At 43.6% G+C, this 21,715-nt stretch overlaps 6 non-coding genes across 6 annotated transcripts; 4 read left to right on the plus strand and 2 right to left on the minus strand.

Annotated features, from left to right (window-relative positions):
* The first annotated feature begins 810 nt into the window (after positions 1-810).
* trnav-aac (transfer RNA valine (anticodon AAC)) lies at positions 811-883 on the plus strand. Its single transcript has one exon. It is a non-coding gene; the product is annotated as a tRNA-Val (tRNA).
* Positions 884-3,735: 2,852 nt separating this feature from the next.
* Positions 3,736-3,809, plus strand: trnat-agu (transfer RNA threonine (anticodon AGU)). Its single transcript has one exon. It is a non-coding gene; the product is annotated as a tRNA-Thr (tRNA).
* Positions 3,810-4,974: 1,165 nt separating this feature from the next.
* Positions 4,975-5,047, plus strand: trnar-acg (transfer RNA arginine (anticodon ACG)). The gene has a single exon. It is a non-coding gene; the product is annotated as a tRNA-Arg (tRNA).
* Positions 5,048-9,963: 4,916 nt separating this feature from the next.
* On the plus strand, positions 9,964-10,045 carry trnas-aga (transfer RNA serine (anticodon AGA)). Its single transcript has one exon. It is a non-coding gene; the product is annotated as a tRNA-Ser (tRNA).
* Positions 10,046-14,087: 4,042 nt separating this feature from the next.
* Positions 14,088-14,169, minus strand: trnas-uga (transfer RNA serine (anticodon UGA)). Its single transcript has one exon. It is a non-coding gene; the product is annotated as a tRNA-Ser (tRNA).
* Positions 14,170-15,468: 1,299 nt separating this feature from the next.
* trnas-cga (transfer RNA serine (anticodon CGA)) lies at positions 15,469-15,550 on the minus strand. Its single transcript has one exon. It is a non-coding gene; the product is annotated as a tRNA-Ser (tRNA).
* Between the last annotated feature and the right edge of the window lie 6,165 nt (positions 15,551-21,715).

A 21,715-nucleotide genomic window follows, 5' to 3' on the forward strand; every position in this document is an offset into this window, starting at 1 on the left:
ACGAGCGAATGACGCCTCTCCCCCGTCCTCAAGCTCGCTGACAGGATAAAATAGAAAGTGCTGCCGTGGCTCATTGGTTTAGGGGTATGATTCTCACTTAGGGTGTGGGAGGTCCCGGGTTCAACTCCCGGCTGAGCCCTTGTGTGCTCTTTTTGTCCTCGTGACTGGGAACTGATATCCACATCACCTTGCAGCATCTGCTTATGGCAAACGATGGAATGTGACTAATGACTGAACGAGCCTGGTGAATACTCATCACGTGGCACAATGAGAGCGTGCAGTCAGCTGTCCAAGGCAGCAACCTCATTGCTCGTTCAAAAGAACACGTACTGAAAACTCATCACCACTATGTCGTAAATGAGCACCGCAATCGCTTGTTGTCATGCGTCCTTACTTGGGAAATGCAGAAGCAAAAACTGCCCTCTCTCAGCCACCGAAACGTGTGCGGCTCGCCTTGCACTCTCTGCGCCTCGCATATTTATGGAGCTGTCTGCTCTTCTTTCTGTTGAAGTACGCAAGTTACGTGGCGTACTGCAGACTATGATGTGCTCAATGACAGCTTTCAAGATTTGAAAACTATGAGCTTGATGGCTCAAGTCGAACGAATGTGGTTGTTATGCAATTGATGATCAAACGCACATATTCTAACGATTCGTGAGAGTATGTTCTAAAGGTCCTTGGCTCGATCCCGGGTTTCGGCATTTTGTTTCATCGCTCCCTTTGTTCCTCTCTCCAGCGCCCCCTGCCTAAAATGACGCGTCCCTTTCTCAGCCCGAAACGCAAGCGATACACCAGCAGCAAACACTACAGGTTTCCGTAGTGTAGTGGTTATCACGTTCGCCTAACACGCGAAAGGTCCCCGGTTCGAGACCGGGCGGAAACAGCCTCGATTTGCACGCTCCTGTACTTCACAGAGGTATTGAGTGACCGGTCATTTGTTCCCAATGTATTTCCGGTGCCTTCATGCACTCTTGTACCAAACGCACGTTCCTTCTGTACGCGGAGCCGATCATTTGCAATTGGGCTGTGCCGACAGATCAGGACGAGCTCTGTCGGCTCAAAAGCAGCGCAGGACCTGCAAGAACAACAGAAAGATTAGCATCCAGCGGGGGCTTCTTAGTGAGCCCAAGATCTCATCAAGAATCGTCTCCAGCAACAGGGCTGGGCGCATTGTTCCATTCTCCGACCACTCTCGGTGTAAACAAGTCCCTCCTGGTCTCTGCTTGAATTGCACTTTCCTGCGTTTGCTTTGGTGTAACTGGCTTCCCCTGCATGGGCGAATGTGAAGAAGATCCTTAGTAAGTCATTGAAGAAACCTGAGAAGAGGTCGGAGTGGCCTCTGTCGTTCATCAACGATCCAGTCAGGCAGTACTCCTCTGTAAAGCGCCGTTCATTCACATCGATTGGCTTTTTTTTGCCTTCATTCGTGCAAGTAGTAAAAGCAGACGCCCCTATTCTGCCGTGACCCCGATTCGAACCGGGGTTGTTGCGGCCACAACGCAAAGTACTGACCACTATACGATCACGGCGAGTTACCGATACACACGTGGCAGGGCGGAAAAGGCTGTGCTTTCTTCATGTGACATAATTCGGAAAAGTCCTGACGTTGCATTTCAACTGAGCCCCAGTATACATCGACCCTTCGACACTCTGAGTGACAACTCTCTTGCGTGTTTTCTAATATTTCTGTAGTTTGCTTGCATGATGCCCGGAACAGCAGGGTTGTGCGCTCCTATATGGTCTAGCGGTTAGGATTCCTGGTTTTCACCCAGGCGGCCAGAGCTGACCATCGCTGCAGGAGGTGGGAGGGTTACTCTGGTAGACAGGGCTGACCTTTGGCAATAGGATTTATACTCTCCAAGATGATATTTGCACTTTCTGGAGAGGCGATTTTCTCCACTTCAGTAGCCCGATTTCGTCGATTGCGTGGAGAGGGCTGTAGAATGTGGCGCCGCCTTTCCTGCTCCGTCCATGACAGGCGTGCTGGACTCTGGAGAGAGAGCACGGTCCATCAGCGCACACCAATAAAGGCACTGGAAGCCGCTGAATCGCATTGGCGAAGCTCAGCACTGGGCCGCTGGGCACATCTGACCACTGTTTCCGTAGTGTAGTGGTTATCACGTTCGCCTCACACGCGAAAGGTCCCCGGGTGGAAACGGACTTCAGACTTCTTTTGTCGCCACGCACAAAAGGGGATTGGGGATTCGCCTAGCGCTGTTATCGAACAGACCCACTCACCTCTTAGTGTGGCGGGATCTGCACAGTGCATGTCGCAGCGCATCCTGCTTTCACTTCAATGCGCGTCCTGATGTACCCCTGTCTCCCGCGTGACAGGTGGGGACAGGTGACAGGTCCTATACTAATGAGGAAGACATCGCTCTCTCCGACCCCCCGGCATCGTGTCCCGACCCACCGTGCTGGAAGCCGACGCGTGCTGTGATTCCTTTACGGAGCAGAAATGACAACCGAGGAGCCGAGAGATCATTTCAGCATTTCGCGTCTGAACGGAAAACACAAACAACCAACTCAGAATGACTTGCCTTTGACGCTTTTCAAAGCGTTCTTTGTGCACGACGACTGCGCCGCCTAGCAGATACAAATGGGTTGTACAACTTTGAACTAGTAAATGGAAGAGGGCTAAGCCTCCTCTCTTTTAGCCCAGGTTCGATCTGTCTCCCAGAATCACCAGGGCGCACACACACACACCCGTGCCGTTGAAGTGCTCTGCTTCATTTCTAAGGGCAACTCAACATTCACTCCTACCCCGAGTGCAGAAAAGACAGCGTCCGCAGCAACAACAGCTCAGGTCTCTGCACAGGAGCTAAGCTGCCCCCATCTCCTCTGCTCTGCGGCTCCTGCAGAGCGGAGTCCTGCCTGGAGCTGTGTTTGCAGGCGGCGGCTCCCCACGCTCTGTCTGTGCGTCGTGAAATTAATTAATAACGTTAATAAATTTATAAAGTTAATTTATAAAGTTAATAAAGTTATAAATTAGAAATTAATAACGATATAATTATATTCATGTACCGCAACACAAGAATAGTACACGCTGTACATTGTCTGTCGATAATGTTTCTGTAGTGCTTTAGTGGGTTAGGTTCCTGACTTCCATGTCACACGGTCTATGATTGAATCCCATGGAACTATGACTTTATTTTTTAACAAACATTTCTTTGAAAAAATGAAACGTTTCCCTTGGTCAGAGATTAAATAAAACCTCACTTTTTTAGGTTTTACTGTGCAGAGTGAGGTTTTACCTCACTTTTTTTGAGCAGAAGGTTTACTGTGACCTGAGAAGGGCCGGCATCCAATCACGGTGGTAAATACACACAAGCTCTCACTCATCTGAGCTACACGGCTACCAAGATGATCTCGGGTGCGCCGAGCTGGTACGGAACATATTGAACTGATCGATGGCGAATTGTCTCTCAGACAGGCTTTTCACCTCTAAGCTCCCTGACTGACAGTGATCAGCTAGGTAGTGAAACAGTCAGCTGCTTCTAAGCCTTAAACAGCTGCATCTCGGCGCTTCCACGGATGAGATGATTTGAAAGCCGAACATCACCCATTGGGAACACCTTACTATCACTAGTTTAAGAGACTCTTAAGGTCTTGCAGAGGTGCCTGTCTAATAGCATGCGCTTTGCAAGCTATAGGTGTTTAGGCTGAGGCAGAATGCCTAACAAAATGTTTTTCTAAAGGTGTGTCCAAGTGGCTGCAAAAGGACAACACTCCCGGGGCACTGTGGCTTAGTTGGTTAAAGCGCCTGTCTAGTAAACAGGAGATCCTGGGTTCGAATCCCAGCGGTGCCTTCTTTGTTCTGTCTTCTTGAACAGTACTGGTCATTATGGACAACCGCCTACGGCTAGACTTAATTAAATGCAAGTATTCATTTCCTGTCTTTAACGCGACTTGTTTTTCTTAAAATGGATGCAACTTGCAAAACATGAAATACAAACCTTGCTAATCAGCGCTAGCGGCTGGCAAAAAAAAAAGAAGTCAGCAATGTTTTTTTCTTTAACCTTAACCCTACTAATGGAGAAGAGTTAAACGACCGAGTCTATGCAGCTTAAACGGTGCGCACGTCGGGTTCTTAGCTGGTAAATCACGCTCACCCCAGTCCTTAATCTTTTAAAGAGGATACAAAATTGAACCTAGTCGCCACATCACATACATCCTGTTCAATGATAAAAAGGTAACATCTATCCTCGCTCCAGACTAAATCTCACGTTGAGGGCATATTTTTTTTCACTTTACCGTGAGTCGGGCTCGGCTGCACAGAGGAGAGAGCAGAGCAATGAGGTCACGGGGACAGGGGAGTCACACGCTGGTGGTTTGAATACGCGGAAGATCACTGAGGGATCCACAGTATATGGACCCTCCGTGCGCCATCAGTCCGCACTCCGGACTCTGAATCCTGCCATCCGAGTTAAGATCTCGGCGGAACCTGAGGCACAGTTCCTTCTTAAAACGTAATCTGGTGAGCATTTCTAGAATCGTACTTGTATAGATGCAGCCTTTAATGTGTTGCTAGGTTAAAATTGATGACTTCTTGTATTTCAGTAGGCAACTGCCCTCTTGATTTCGGATTTAATTTCTTTATTACAGGGGCGCTTTTATGATGACAGAGTCATGTTCAGGTACTTTGCTTGATTGAGGAAGCTCATTTCGGACTCTGTGATCTGCTCACCTGGAAAGGTCTGCTGTACTACTACAAGAGAGAAGTAGAGTCTGGAAGAAGGGACAATTTTATGATGCTTTGGAAGGTAATGTTTTTTTTTTCTTTGAAATCGAAATGAATCAGAATAGCAGTGCAAAAGACAAACTCTTTGGTTTGGTTTAAAGAGATATGGTTTTAAAACAGACAACATGTAGAAAACAGGTGTTTCTCACTTTTGGAAAAGAATGGACCGGGGGTAATATTTTACTAGTTGCAGGGCTGAGCTCACTGGGTTACAGTCCTGCAGTGTCACACCAGGGCCAGTGGCGCAATGGATAACGCGTCTGACTACGGATCAGGAGATTGCAGGTTCGACTCCTGCCTGGTTCGGGTCGTTTTTAAATGCATCGGGCTACTCCCTAAGCAGTCTGTGCTACTTACTGCATTGTAATCACACCCAGTAAGAGATTTCCTTCATGTAAATGAACTGCACCTGACAGCTTTAGAAAAACACCTGGGCTCAGTACGGTGCTGAGAGCTCAGCGTTGCTGTTGTTCTAATTAGCACGCACTGCATCGGCTATGAGCCCGAACTTTTCAATTATTCCGATCAGTAAGTCAACACGTAGTCCACATGAACGGTAGAAATATTCTCTTGTCTGTCTCTTGTTTGTATAGAACTGAATGTCCCTGACAATGTACTGTTAGTTTTAATTGAAGAACGGCATTTGTGTTCAAATATACCAGACAAGTTTACGTAACTGCTCATGCGACACTCAGTTATAATTAGTCAAGAAATAAAGTCGAACAACAGCTGCGGGTTTGATTCTGAACGTATAAGATTTCAGCGCCTTTTACTTCCATTGACAAATGATAGAGATTCGAAGAGAGATCCTTCAGACCAGCAAGCAAACCCACGGCTATTTCGGTTTTCTATCTAGGCAACGTTGGTGTCTGCAATACAATACATGAAAGCGTGATGCAATTTCTGTGGCTACATTTGTTGCACGTCATGCACAGTAAGAGTGTTTCTAACACCAAATAAAAAGTCAACAATTAGCGATGACGCCTTCTCCTCAGTTAACCCACTGAAACCCTTGCTGTTAACAGTTCTTTACTGCGTGCTTTACGAGCACCTACATATCGTGTCGGTTCTTTCAGCTTTATTCATTAGGTTTTCAAAGGCATAAGTAGAGCACCAGAGGTGCGAACGCAAAATGTGTGGTTATCTGAAGAATTGCTTTCCATGGCAGCGGGTCCAAGCGATTTAGCGTTTTTATAGTACCGGGAAAGGAGAAGCGGCACTTTGCCTTTGCCGCGCAGGCACAAGGCGACGTGCGGCAGACGCCGGAGTCGTCAAGTTCCGAACCTGCGCGGTGAGTCCCCAACGCACTTAACCACTCGGCCAAGACAAAAGCGAGCTCGCTGCCGCCGCGTTCCTCCTATAATCTAACACGGACTGCGAGGTGGCAGCGGAAACCTTTTTAAAGTCGCTCTCCGTTAAAAAAAAATACCTTTCACAAGATTCGTGCCGGCAGTCAGACACGCCTCAGAGGGTTTAAGGCTGGCTTCACGTTCAAATGATAAAGTCCCCCAGTCCGGATGTCAAAATGCAACTTTGGCAGACAGAAAAAACATCAAAAAACCACAAATGGTTTTTACAAGCTGCACCACACTGCACTTTCAAAAGCATTTACATTCGTGTTAGACGCAGGAATTGCCTTTGATTTGCGCGCTTACGAACGCCATGGAAAACGAAACAAAACTAAAGCCCTCAGCTCCTGCACTTGATTATAATGCCGTTACGTGTCGAAGCAGGAATTTATGTCATCCTACCACTGCAACACGGGGAATAGAGAGAAATGAGCACACGCTACGAATTGTCTCTAATCAGTCCCTACAGTTGTAAGGCGCCTGGAAGCGTGCACCCCCATCATTAATCTTTGCGCATCTGTGCAAGGTAAACTCTGGAGCAGTCTTTGAAACGGCTCAAAGGAAACAAGTGATTTAATTCAAGGGAAAGGCTTGGGTCAGTTTCAGACGGCCTCCAACAGGGAGATTCAAGCGCCCCACCTTCAGCCCAATCTGCGCTGCCAGAACGCCAACGGCTCCTCTGGTCTCCGGGGTGCGGTTGTGACCCCGTAACCTAAAGTGTTGGTGGCAGACAAATGGAGACTAACAGGTGACGTCCTAGGACATGACTACATTGTGACACTCGGTGGGGATGGTGACCATTGCTTGGAAAAGAGTGCGAGGCCCCTTTAGAAAAACATTTTGTTAACAGGTATTCTGCCTCAGCCTAAACACCTATAGCTTGCAAAGCGCATGCTATTAGACAGGCACCTCTGCAAGACCTTAAGAGTCTCTTAAACTAGTGATAGTAAGGTGTTCCCAATGGGCGATGTTCGGCTTTCAAATCATCTCTCCGTGGAAGCGCCGAGATGCAGCTGTTTAAGGCTTAGAAGCAGCTGACTGTTTCACTACCTAGCTGATTACTGTCAGTCAGGGAGCTCAGAGGTGAAAAGCCTGTCTGAGAGACAATTCGCCGTCGATCAGTTCAATATGTTCCGTACCAGCTCGGCGCACCTGAGATCATCTTGGTAGCCGTGTAGCTCAGATGAGTGAGAGCGTGTGTGTGTGTACCACCGTGATTGGATGCCGGTCCTTCTCAGGTCACAGTAAACCTTCTGCTGCCTAACTTTCCTAATTTTGGGGATCCCTTTGAAAAAGCAAAGGAAAAAAAAAACTGGCTCTTCATCAGCGTGATCGACCCGCCCCAGTGACCTAATGGATAAGGCACTGGCCTCCTAAGCCAGGGATTGTGGGTTTGAGTCCCATCTGGGGTGCTCCTGTCCCATTTTGAGCGTACAAATGTCCTTGTGATTTGCAAAGCTGCAACCCCGCCTTACTCAGTGAGCGTCTCTGCTTTTCTCTCACATATAGTTGGGAGAAAAACTTTTGTAAACAGCCCTTCGGAATGATGTGGATTTCTGCATGAATGGCTCCTAACATGTGATCTTATCTTTATCTAAGTCATAATAATTAATAAAGAGAGTCTGATTTAACAAACAACACACGCCCAACATTTGACATTGCTGTTTCTTTATTGACCAAATGGTTTAAACAATCAAGGTCATTGATGGAAAAAGTACGTGAACCCTTATATTAAGGAGCTAGTGGAACCTCCTTTATGACAAAAACCTCAACCCCCACTTTCTGTAGCGGCTGGTCAGACCTGAGCAGCGGTTAGGAGGTATTTTGGCCTATTCCTCTATGAAAAACTGTTTCAGTTCATGTATATTTTTGGGATGTCTTGCACTGAACGGCCTGCTTCAGATCACGCCACAGCACTTCGATGGGATTGGGGTCAGGACTCTTACTTGGCCATCCCAAAATACGGAATTTCTTCTGTTTCAGCCACTCTGTTGTTGATGTACTCCTGTGTTTTTGTCATGCTGCATGACCCAGCGTCTTTCGAGTTTTAGATCACAGGCAGACACCCTGACATACTGCTGTAGAATTTCCAAATACATCTTGGAATTCATCGGTCCCTCAATGATTGCAAGCCGTACAGCATCCGCCATGCTTCCCAGGTGGGATGAGGTTTTGGAGTTGGTATGCAGAGTTTTGTTATCTCCAAACATAATGCTGTGCACATTTACCAACAAGTTCAACTTTTGTCACGTCTGTCCACAGAACATTGTTCCAGGAGTTGCTGTGGAACATCCATGTGGTCTTTAGCAAACTTGAGAGGGGCAGTGGTGTTTTTTTTGGGGGGGAGAGCAGTGGTTTCCTCCGTGGTGACCTCGCATGATCACCACTCCTGTTCAGATTTCTTCTTATGGTGGACTCATGAACACAGACATGAACACTCCCATACCCACTCAGCTAGTCAAAGATTCCCCTGAAGGACTGGCAGGACCTATAATTAGTATGATGAATACATCGCTTGCGTCAGGCGTTGTACCTGATCAATTTAAGGTAGCGGTTGTTAGACCGCTCCTTAAGAAGTCAAATTTGGATCCACATGTTCTTAAAAACTACAGGCCTGTCTCAAAGGTCCCATTTCAATCTTAAAGTCTTGAGAGAATAGTTGTTGCCCAACGTCAATCGTATCTGGATTCAAATAATATACTTGAGAAATTTCAGTCTGGTTTCTGAAACAGCATTAACAAGAGCCTTAAATGATATTCTCTTAGCTACTGATGCGCGGAATGTAACAGTGCTAGGTTGCAACAGTGTTAGGAATGCAAACGTTAGGTTGCGCTTCTTCATGCTGCATCGTCGGCATGAGTGGAGCTTTTTAAACGTCTGTACTTAGTGTGCCTCATAAGAAATCGTTTGTCCCCGTTCAAAAGAGATTGTGCGATGTCCTGCAGCGTTCGCAAAGCAAACCTTTGACAGTTTGAAAAGAGGAATTTATACTGCTTCCTGTGCGTGCAGTAGTTACAAAGTTGAACGTCTTTACACTATCTGCTGCAGTTTTCAGTGGGCGGGCTTTGTCAGATGGCTTGGAAAAACACACTGTTTCGGCTCGGGAAACATCATGAGCAGTGTCCTGCATGTTTTCTGTGTATAGCTGTCTTTTAACGCATACAGAATTCATTTGAAATCATTGATTTCTCCAATTAAGAAAGGTCCCTTAAAGGATGAGTCAAAGTAACGTCTAATCGGATTAGTTTCCTTAGAGCTGGTTTAGAGTTTGCTCAAGAGTTTACCTTTCACAGATGCGCAAAGAAGAATATTGGGGGTGCATGCTTTAAGGAGCCTTACAGCTGTAGGGAGCGATTCGAGACGATTCGTGGCGTGTGCTCGTTCCCATATGCCGTACGCCTCGGGGTGCAGTGCTAGGATGACGTACAATACCGCTTGGGCACGTAACGGCGTTATATGCAAGTGCGGGACGTGAGGGTTTTCGTTTGTTCGTTTTGTTTTGCTCTGCTTTGCTTTGTTTTGCTTTCCATCGCGTTGGTAAGAGCGTAAATAAAAAGGCGATTCCTGCGTCTACCACTAATGTAAGAGCTATTTCAAATGCGGCGTGGTGCGGCTTTTCAAATGCTTGTGGGCATTTCTCTGTTGTTGATTCTTTTTTTGTGTGTAACAAAGTGGAATTTTCATGTCCGGACGGGGAGACTTTATCATTCCGACATGAAGCCACCCTTAAGTCCTCTGAGGCGTGTCTGTCTGCAAGGCTTGTATTTTGGAAATGTTTTTTTGAAACGGAGAACGACTTTGAAATAGGCTTCCGCCGGCGCCTCGCGATCCAGGTAAGATTGTAGCAACAACGCAGCGGCAGCAGGGCTTGCTGTAGTCGTGGCCGAGTGGTTAAGGCGATGGACTAGAAATCCATTGGGGTCTCCCCGCGCAGGTTCGAATCCTGCCGACTACGTTGTCCGCCTCCAGTCGGTGTGTTCCGGCGCAAGCAAAGAAGCGCGCCTCCTTGCTGTTCCTGGTGGTTTTAAAACACCGAATCGCTTGTACCCGCTGCCTTGGAAATAAGTTCTTCAGCGTCCGCGAATGACATTTTGCAGCTGGAAGCAGATGTCGACGCGTTTTGCACAGAGCACCAAAAAACCGTCTTTTTTGAAGGCCCAGGCACTGAGCATTGGTGGTTCAGTGGTAGACTTCTTGCCTGCCACGTGGGAGGCTCGGGTTCGATTCCCGGCCAATGCAGTGGCTTTTGCAGCGAGCAGCTCCATCACTTGCATCCCCTTGCAACTCGCAACTGCAAACCCACTGAAGCTAAGTAGGTGCGAGCCAGGTCAGTACCCGAATGAGGGTGAGCTACAGGGAAAAACAAAGCTTCCAGCTGGAAGCGGTGTTAATGGTGCCGGCGGGGGGGCACTCACCCTGAGGTCTGTGCGGGTCCCAATGCCCCAGTATAGTGACGGAGATGCTGTGTTGTAAAAGGGCGCTGTCTTTTGGATGAGATGTAAAACCGAGGTCACAGCGCTCTGTGGTCATTAAAAATGACCACCAAAACCTTTGACAAAAGCTCTTGGTAATTGATGGTCTTCAATAATGCTTCTCCTTTAGGTACATTTTAAATCAGCTGAAAAATGCTGTGAAATGGGGGGGCACTTCAGGCCAGTGTAGGATTTGGGTTACAAGAACCATGAAACTGCACGAGAAAGCCCGTACACTGAATTACACGGCTTTCTATTCAAAGGAGGGCAAAAGAAATTCCCTGAGATCGATTTTTTGCAGCACAGAGAGGATTGATGTTGTGAGGCCGGTTAGCTCAGCTGGTTAGAGCGTGGTGCTAATAACGCCAAGGTCACGGGTTTGAGCCCCGTACAGCCCAGGTCCTCTTCTCCTCTCTTACCAAAGCTGTTAGGTTCCTTTCCGTGGTGAGATGGGTTGTCATGCAACGCAGCCACATAGTGCCGACAGACAAGAGTGTTGCGGGAGAAGAGAAAAGTGTTTGAAGATTTAAGAGTGTCTTCTGTGGAGCCAAAATCAAGTGTCACAAATGCAAGTGGTTGGATTTCCAATGTTTAATATGGTAAAAATAAGCAGAAGTTATCTGCCGGTCCGGCACAGTCTGCCATGCTTTTGTCATATACTGTAAAGTGGTGTCGAACTGGGTGTCGAACTGGAGCCTCACCATTTGCATATGTGAGGCTCCAGTTATACATCGAGTGTCACATTAAATGACAAAAATGAAGAGAGTTAAAGCACCTGGAGAGGTTTTCTTACAACTTTTGAGCTGACACAGTTTTGGAAAATGTTTCCTTCACGCTGCACTGAACAACATAGGCAGCCAAGAGTCTCCAAAACAAAACAGAATTGACAGATAGGAGAAAATTCCCACTCGTCCTGAAGTTCCCAAAATTCAGCACTGAGCGTAAACAAAGTGTCTAAGTAGCGTGGGAATGCTAACCCTAACCCTAGCTGGAGTTTGAGCAATCCAGCGCTGAGCGTAAAAAGATGAGTCAAAGTAACGTCTAATTGGATTAGTTTCCTTAGAGCTGGTTCAGAGTTTGCTCAAGAGTTTACCCAGTGGGCATTGATTCGTCGAATACAGTATATTCACGGCGAAAATACGGCTATACGGGAATATACGTCGCCTCGACGTATAATCAACGTCGAATTGCAACCGTAAAATCGACGACATTAATAAACGCATATATAACGTTGAAAACACATCTAACACAGTGCCTGAGGCTTTTTACTGTATGTATCGTGTGTACGTATAGCCATATTTTCGCTGTGAATATACGTATATTCGACTAATCAATGCCCACAGCTTGGCATACAAGGGTTTTGCGGAGGGGGTCTTGCCACCTGCCTGAAAAAAAACAGTAAAATGTTTGAGGGCCTATAGAGTTTCTATTTTTATTTTCTTGAGAAAAGTTGATACCATTTCCTGGACACCCCGTCTCCCATCAGTGCGCGGTGCCCGGGGAAAAATCTGTAGGGGTGCTTCTGAAATTCTGAGGGGGGGTGATATTTCAGTTGAAACGGAGCTGTATGGTGCAGCTACCCAGATGAAATCTCGCAGCTATGCCATTGATTAGTGCTTCATGATAGAAAATAACGACTAGCAATCTGGTATTTGCGATGAAGTTCAGTTTCACATTTTTCGTCACTCTCACGGTTTGTATTGCCTGGAGCGAAAAGTACCATAAGCGTTCATTCTTGCAGCTACATGGACGTTCTGAATCGTTAAGAAAAAAATGTTGTAAAACCAACAGAAAGCACAGACTGCTATAACTAGTCCTAGTTATATAATGATTTTAAGTATAATGATAAACTACTGCAAGGAATCGGTCCACCTGAGCAAACAGGATCGTAATGTTGACACTCAATAACGACACTGATATGTGCAGTTCCTGGACGGATAGCCCTCCTGCCCATCAAACAGACTGAGTGACTGTTCGTGTCATTTAGTGTTGTCTGACCATTGACAAAGTACAACTATTTTTTTAGGGCGCAAATTAAGTTAGGTAAATCTTTTTGCCCAAAACTGAAGGGGCGACATTCCTCCCTCCCCCCGTGATGCCAGGCCTGTCCCCATCCTATTCCATAATGTCATTATACTGTATATAATACCATACAACAGTGACCGATCCTTACTAACTGCATGTGTTAAAATTGCACATCAGCTCATAGCAGGGGGCACATAGCCGCGATGTATTATCAATGTTAAATTTCAACCATTATATCGACAACATTAATAAACGCATACATTGAGAAAATATCGAACCCAGCATTTTTTCCGGTTATATACCACAATGCATTGCTAGTATTCGTTGGTCACCATTTTGTACACGTTTTTCAAACGTAGAAGTATATCCGCAAATATCTCAGCAATCCTCTTTTGACGAGCAAGTATGAACAATAATAATACTATCTGAATACATACAGATCTTTCTTAATATTATTTTGATTAAAATAGTACGTGAATAAGCAAAAAATGGCACATAAAATAGTGTGAATGGGGAAGATGACACAAAATCGTTTTGCCGTTTCTCTATTCTTATTCTATGTTGTACTTTCAAACTTTGGGTACTCTTTAATTAGGACAGACTTTATTGCTCAACTGCTATGATGCAAGCCAAATTTGATACATTTATTTCAGTTTTGAGCTTAGTAAACCGTTCATTTTTTAGATTATACTAAAGAAGATATTAATCATCATTTATTTGGGAAGTAATATTATATAATTTTCTATACTATTTGCAATAGTATAAATGTGTTATACACTATCAGGGGCTGCTTTTTTGTGCACCTCATCTACAACAAGGGTTTTTTTCATTTATGTTTGTGGACCTTCACCATTTGAGGAAGTGAGTTAGATAAGAAAGTTACAGGTATGGTGAGCAATGACTGACAAAGGCACGTACTGCGTATTCCTTACAGAAGAGTAAGCAATTTGTTCTAAAAAACACCGGCTAAAGTCAAACATCGTTAGCAATCTTATTACTTAAATAGAATTAACATCAATAAACTGTAAGGTGCTGGTACATGCGAGTAGATTTGATCTTCTATTAAACAAAAATGCAATTACAGCTCTAAAAAGGTCAACCTACACTTCTGTAACAGATCTGTTCAGGTCATCGCTGTTCCTCTGACCTTGTGAGTCTTTGGAATTTTAAAAGTGTATTTTGCTTGCCTTTCATGTGGTCTGTGTACAAGTCACTGTGGCGTATGCGGTCCTACACAGCCTTGCTATAGACGTGACGAGCCTCCGCTATGTTGCAATGGAGAACAGGTTCAGTATGGAGCTGCCGAGAAAATTCAGCTGGAAAGCTCGTTGCAGAAAAGCATCGTTATCTGCGTCCAGCTGCAAAGCGTCACTCGTGGGTGCTGAAGAATCGATTTCCAAGGCAGTGGGTCTAGGCGATTTAGAGTGTTAAAGGTCCCAGCGAAAACAAAACAGCGCTGGTCCTTTTTCATGCACGCACGAGAGCAAATGCAAAGGACACCGTAGTCGGCAGGATTTGAACCTGCGCAGAAAGACCCAAACAGATTTCAAGTTTGTTGCCTTAACCACTCGGCCACGATTACAGTAAATACACCAGCTGTTGGCTTCTTGCTACAATCGAACAGGGAGTGCGAGGCGGCGGCAACTTTTTTCAAGTTCGCTCTCCGTTTAAGAAACCTTTTACGCCATACGTGTAAGCAGACACACACCTCAGAGTACTTAAGGGTGGCTTCAAGTTGGAATGATAAAGTCTCCCAGTTCGGACATGAAAATAGAACTTTCTTAGACAGAAAGAAATCAACAACGGAGACATGTGGACGACGATTTCAGTCACTGCACTTTGAATAGCATTTTTACTCGAGTTACAGGAGATGCACGAATGGCCCTTGACCTACGCTCTTACGAATGCCTTGGAACATTCAAAGAGAACAGCCCTCAAGTCCTGCGGTTTATTATAATGCTGTTGCGTGTCGAGGCAGTATTTGACTCCGTCCTACCGTTGAGACACGGGGCGTACTGTAAATGAACTGCACCTGACAGCTTTAGAAAAACACCTGGGCTCAGTACGGTGCTGAGAGCTCAGCGTTGCTGTTGTTCTAATTAGCACGCACTGCATCGGCTATGACCCGAACTTTTCAATTATTCCGATCAGTAAGTCAACACGTAGTCCACATGAAAGGTAGAATATTCTCTTGTCTGTCTCTTGTTTTTATAGAACTGAATGTCCCTGACAATGTACTGTTAGTTTTAATTGAAGAACGGCATCTGTGTTCAAATATACCAGACAAGTTTACGTAACTGCTCATGCAACACAGTTGTAATTAGTCAAGAAATAAAGTCGAACAACAGCTGCGAGTTTGATTCTGAACGTATGAGATTGCAGCGCCTTTTACTTCCATTGACAAATGATAGATATTCGAAGAGAGATCCTTCAGACCAGCAAGCAAACCCACGGCTATTTCGGTTTTCTATCTAGGCAACGTTGGTGTCTGCAATAGCATACATGAAAGCGTGATGCCATTTCTGTGGCTACATTTGTTGCACGTCATGCACAGTAAGAGTGTTTCTAACACCAAATACAAAGTCAACAATTAGCGATCACGCCTTCTCCTCAGTTAACCCACTGAAACCTTGCTGTTAACAGTTCTTTACTGCGTGCTTTACGAGCACCTACATATCGTGTCGGTTCTTTCAGCTTTATTCATTAGGTTTTCAAAGGCATAAGTAGAGCACCAGAGGTGCGAACGCAAAGTGTGTGGTTACCTGAAGAATTGATTTCCATGGCAGCGGGGACAAGCGATTTAGCGTTTTTATAGCACGAGGAAAGGAGAAGCGGCACTACGCCTTTTCAGCGCAGGCACAAAGCGACGTGCGGCAGACGCCGTAGTCGGCAGGATTCGAACCTGCGCGGGGAGTCCCCAATGGATTTCGAGTCCATCGCCTTAACCACTCGGCCACGACTACAGCGAGCTCACCGCTGCCGCATTCCTCCTATAATCTAACACGGAGTGCGAGGTGGCTGCGGAAACTTTTTCAAAGTCGCTCTCCGTTAAAAAAAAAAATACCTTTCACAAAATACGTGCCGGCAGACAGACACGCCTCAGAGGGTTTAAGGTTGGCTTCACGTTCAAATGATAAAGTCTCCCCGTCCAGATGTCAAAATGCAACTTATGGCAGACAGAAAAAACATCAACAAACCACAAATGTGGACAAGGATTTTACAAGCAGCACCACACTGCACTTTCAAAAGCATTTACATTCCTGTTAGACGCAGGAATTGCCTTTGATTTGCGCGCTTACGAACGCCATGGAAAACGAAACAAAACTAAAGCCCTCAGCTCCTGCACTTGATTATAATGCCGTTACGTGTCGAAGCAGTAATTTACGTCATCCCACCACTGCAACACGGGGAATAGAGGGAAATGAGCACAAGGTGAGATATTTTTAATCTGTAAGGCTTCTGTAGTTTCTTTTTGAAATCATTGTTACAACATATTATGTAAAAGCATGTTGAAAAGAATCTACCTGCATTCCAGCAGCCCTGAGCAAGAGGCCGCTGTCCAGGAGGAAGAGATGCCAGAGGCTGCTCTAGAAACTGAAACAGAAGCGGATAAGGAAGGGGAAGATGTGAGCTCTGAAGAACTCTATCAGCAGTAAGACTTTTTATTTTTCAGATGTATCTATTTTTTACTAAAATTCTAATTTGTCTTATAGGTATAAAATGTTTAAACCGGTGTTTTATATCCTTACAGGCCCTGAGTAGTTAAAAAGTATCAGCAGGCCGGAAGAGAGTGGCCCAAGCTGGACTCTATAGAAAGCACTCCCTGGATGCTCCTCTCCTGATTGGATTCAAACAGTACCTTACCAAGGATCTGGGAGTGGCAAATTATTCTCAGGAGGTATTTATTTTTTAAAGGCATTAAAAATTAAGCAATGGTATCTTCATTGTAAATGTTTTTGTTTCTTAGCTTAAAATTCACCCATGTGAAATGATGTCAGCCATAAACGTCATGACTCTATATTTCCTACCTGAATCTATTCTACTTAAATTATTACATTATACACAATTTGAGTTCATTTTAAAAAGTAAAAGGTAATGAAAGGAATGCATTTTCATAAGAAAGATAAAACCGATATGCATGTGATAATCTTCCTTATATCATGTAGTGCGTCATTTGGACATTTTGTGGGCTTGAAATACAAAGAAAATCATGTTCTATGGTACAAGATAAATACCAAACTTAAGCTTTTATTTTAATTAGATTTGTTTATAAAGCATAAGCAATCATTTATTACATCGCTTCTTGAATTAAATCTTTTGACAAGAGGTAAGACTTCTATTTTACATTTAAACCCATGTTTAGCTGTGTTTTTTAGATTTAACTGAACCAATTTCTGTGTGTGATAATGTCCTTGAATTCTGACAACATCACACTAAATTACATGATATAAAACAACTAATGTTTCTAGAGATAAAGTTTCTGGGATGCTTCTAATTACTTTTTATTACCAGGGACAGTTTAATTCACCTTGTACAGTACTGAAAGACCAAGATGCTTTTTTTAAAAGTTATTTAACATTTTATAGAACTTTGTCTACTATGGCAACATGATGAGCTTGGTGAAACTTGGAAAAATACTGCTTGGCCACTTATCTTAATATAAAGATAGGATAAAGGTTTATCTTTTGCACCTACCTGACCCCCAGGGAAGGCCAATGCTTTCTAAGTTGATGGTTCCCTACAGTAGACTGTACCTTATCTTCAAAGATAATGTATATTGACCCAAATCAGTTTTGGAATCCAATCTACTGACAAGATGGAGCACATCCTTTTTTCAGGATTTTAGCATCATACGTTTGGTATATTTAGTCCCTAATGCTGAAAGAAATGATCATAGAACATTTGGACACTTTGTGGGCTTGAAATACAAAGAAAATCATGTTCTATGGTACAAGATAAATACAAAACTTAAGCTTTTATTTTAATTAGATTTGATTATAAAGCATAAGCAATCATTTATTACATTAATATATGTGAAAATAACATTTTAGCATCATACGTTTAGTATATTTAGTCCCTAATGCTGAAAGAAATGATCATAGAACATGACATCTAACCTTACCTGTGGCGTCTTTAATCCCTATTGCTCAATGCACGGTGAAAGCATTGCATACATGTGTCTGACAATGAGGAATGGGCCCCTGAGATAGTCATTTGCATGTTTCACAAACGATCGTATATTACTAGAGATTCTGTTTGGGATTCAGATGTGCATTCGGACAGCAATCCCTTTCAAGAAATGATATGTTCTGGATGAGGTCAAAGGTGATGGAACACTGTATTTAGGATGTGCTTGCAGTGATTGTGTGTCTCCTGCTTCAACGCAGTGATATATAGATGTGCTCCTGTAATTTATTGGTACATGCCCAGGGCAGTAAGCAGTCTGAGGATTTATTTCCAGACGGCATAGAGCAGTGAAGCAGTGAAGTAGTGCAACACACTGGATCATTATATTATTAGAATCTATTCTACTTAAATTATTACATTATACACAATTTGAGTTCATTTTAAAAAGTAAAAGGTAATGAAAGGAATGCATTTTCATAAGAAAGATAATACCGATATGCATGTGATAATCTTCCTTATATCATGTAGTGCGTCATTTGGACACTTTGTTGGCTTGAAATACAAAGAAAATCATGTTCTATGGTACAAGATAAATACAAAACTTAAGCTTTTATTTTAATTAGGTTTGTTTATAAAGCATAAGCAATCATTTATTACATTAATATATGTGAAAATAACATTTTAGCATCATATTATTACATACAGGTCTCTAGCTTCAACACAGTGAGATATATATATGCTCAGTAATTTATTGGTACATGCCCAGGGCAATAATCAGAATGAGGATTTATTTTCAGACGGGCTACAGGTAGTGTTGTGAAATACTTCAACACACTGGATCGCAGATTTAGACCCCCTTCACTCTTACTCCTTAAAAACCAAAGAAATGAAGATATGTAGCAATCACATTGTAACAGGGGTGACAGTGACTTAATGCTTATACTAGTGGACTTCTGGTACCTTTAGGGTACGGTGTTCCCTGAAGGGCTCTCAAACCCCGCATTTCAGATGCCTAGCTGTATCGCTGATGTGTTGCACCTCAGAATCACTTTTAAACCTTACCTCTGCTATCTTTAATCCCTATTGCTCAACGCATGGTGAAAGTATTGCATAAATGTGTCTGAAAATGAGCAATGGGCACCTGAGAGTCATTTTCCTGTTCCACATGCAATTTCAACATTTTCCTTGGGAGACATCAAGCCAGCAAGCCACTGCTGTGGTTCAGTGGCCAGTATGGAGTTCAGTGGCCCTGTTGTACACAGAAAGCACATTGAGTTCCTTGGACATGAAAAGTTCCAGATAAAAGCCATTTCTCATCCTTTCTCTTGTTGTCGATGTTGCTATTGTATGTAAAGGTGGCAACTTGCTCAGCGAGCAGGCGGAGCACACACCGAATGCAGATGTGTCTGAGTGGTGTGTCCAAGTGGCTGCAAAAGGACAGCGCTCCCGGGGCGCCGTGGCTTAGTTGGTTAAAGCGCCTGTCTAGTAAACAGGAGATCCTGGGTCCGAATACCAGCGGTGCCTTTTTTTGTTCTGTCTTCTTATTATTCTGATCAGTAAGTCAACACGTAGTCCACATGAAAGGTAGAAATATTCTCTTGTCTGTCTCTTGTTTGTATAGAACTGAATGTCCCTGACAATGTACTGTTAGTTTTAATTGAAGAACGGCATTTGTGTTCAAATATACCAGACAAGTTTATGTAACTGCTCATGTGACACTCAGTTGTAATTAGTCAAGAAATAAAGTCGAACAACAGCTGCGGTTTTGATTCTGAACGTATGAGATTGCGGCGCCTTTTACTTCCATTGACAAATGATAGAGATTCGAAGAGAGATCCTTCAGACCAGCAAGCAAACCCACGGCTATTTCGGTTTTCTATCTAGGCAACGTTGGTGTCTGCAATAGCATACATGAAAGCGTGATGCAATTTCTGTGGCTACATTTGTTGCACGTCATGCACAGTAAGAGTGTTTCTAACACCAAATAAAAAGTAAACAATTAGCGATCATGCCTTCTCCTCAGTTAACCCACTGAAACCCTTGCTGTTAACAGTTCTTTACTGCGTGCTTTATGAGCACCTACATATTGTGTCGGTTCTTTCAGCTTTATTCATTAGGTTTTCAAAGGCATAAGTAGAGCACCAGAGGTGCGAACGCAAAGTGTGTGGTTATCTGAAGAACTGATTTCCATGGCAGCGGGGCCAAGCGATTTAGCGTTTTTATAGTACTAGGAGAGGAGAAGCGGCACTTCACCTTTACCGCGCAGGCACAAGGCAACGTGCGGCAGATGCCGGAGTCGGCAGGTTTCGAACCTGCGCGGGGAGTCCCCAACGGATTTCAACGCAGTGCGAGGTGGCTGCGGAAACTTTTTCAAAGTCGCTCTCCGTTAAAAAAAAATACCTTTCACAAGATACGTGCCGGCAGACAAACACGCCTCAGAGGGTTTAAGGCTGGCTTCACGTTCAAATGATAAAGTCTCCCCGTCCGGATGTCAAAATGCAACTTTGGCAGACAGAACAAACATCAACAAACCACAAATGTGGACAAGGATTTTACAAGCTGCACCACACTGCACTTTCAAAAGCATTTACGTTCGTGTTAGACGCAGGACTTGCCTTTGATTTGCGCGCTTACGAACGCCATGGAAAACGAAACAAAACTAAAGCCCTCAGCTCCTGCACGTGATTATAATGCCGTTACGTGTCGAAGCAGTAATTTACGTCATCCTACCACTGCAACACGGGGAATGGAGAGAAATGAGCACACGCTACGAATCGTCTCAATCACTCCCTAGAGTCGGAAGGCGCATTGAAGGGTGCACCCCCATCATTAATCGTTGCGCCTCTGTGAAAGGAAAGCTCTTGGGCAGTCTTTGAAACAGCTCGGATGAAACACTTGATTGCTTCCATGTGCATCTGGAGCCCACTTCTTATTTTCACTTCACGCCGCCCAAAGCATTTCTAAAACAGGAGATTCGCGTTTGGGAATGATATAATATAATATAATATACGTCTATTAAACGCATACCTTATACGTCTAAATGTGGTCTACAATTAGTCTAGAATGAAATTCTAATATACGTCTAAAGTTATACGTCAATTATACGTCTATGTTTAGACATTCATTATACATAAATGGTTGGAGTTCTATTATACAGATAAATTTAGAGGACTATTATACATATATGGTTGGAGTTCCGGATAACTTTAGAGGTCTATTATACGGATAACTTTAGAGGACTATTATACGTATATGGTTAGAGGTCTATTATACGTATAACTTTAGAGGTCTATTATACGTATAACTTTAGAGGTCTATTATATGTATATGGTTAGAGGTCTGTTATACGTATATGGTTAGAGGTCTATTATACATCAAAGATAGATTTTATAGGTGTAGAAACAAGTAAACCAAGCCAATGATTAGATTTAGAAATGTATTCTGAAAATACACATTCACACCTGAAACATATGTATTTCAAATTATACATTGTATACAATCAATCAACAATCAACATATGGGCAATAATCATAAAAAACACAACTAGTCTTAAACTTCAGTTACAAATTCTGGTAACATGGCAATATACAGTATAGTAATGACAAACACAAAACTAATTACATTAACACACTAACTCAAAACCACATTTTGATTCAAATATACACTTTAAAATGTACAACTTCTATATTTCCAAGAAAAAAAAATATTACAATGGAAGCTAAGATGATTTTTTTCCACTATTTGCAAACCCTGTCTAATTGTCCTAACAGTTAGAACCAAAAACCTATTATTTTCAGTGTCCAGATCTCCTGGCCCCCTGCCTTGCATATGCATTCTTCAAGTAACACATTGCATGCTCCTTTATTTCTTTTTCTGTTGATGTAGGGTGGGACTTCAGCACCGCAGCTAGGAGAAAATTATATAATATTACTTCCCAAATAAATGATGATTAATATCTTCTTTAGTATAATCTAAAAAATGAACGGTTTACTAAGCTCAAA

The sequence above is a fragment of the Lepisosteus platostomus genome, chromosome 22 (assembly GCF_059453375.1).
Source record: "Lepisosteus platostomus isolate fLepPlt1 chromosome 22, fLepPlt1.hap1, whole genome shotgun sequence".
Lineage (NCBI taxonomy): Eukaryota > Metazoa > Chordata > Actinopteri > Semionotiformes > Lepisosteidae > Lepisosteus > Lepisosteus platostomus.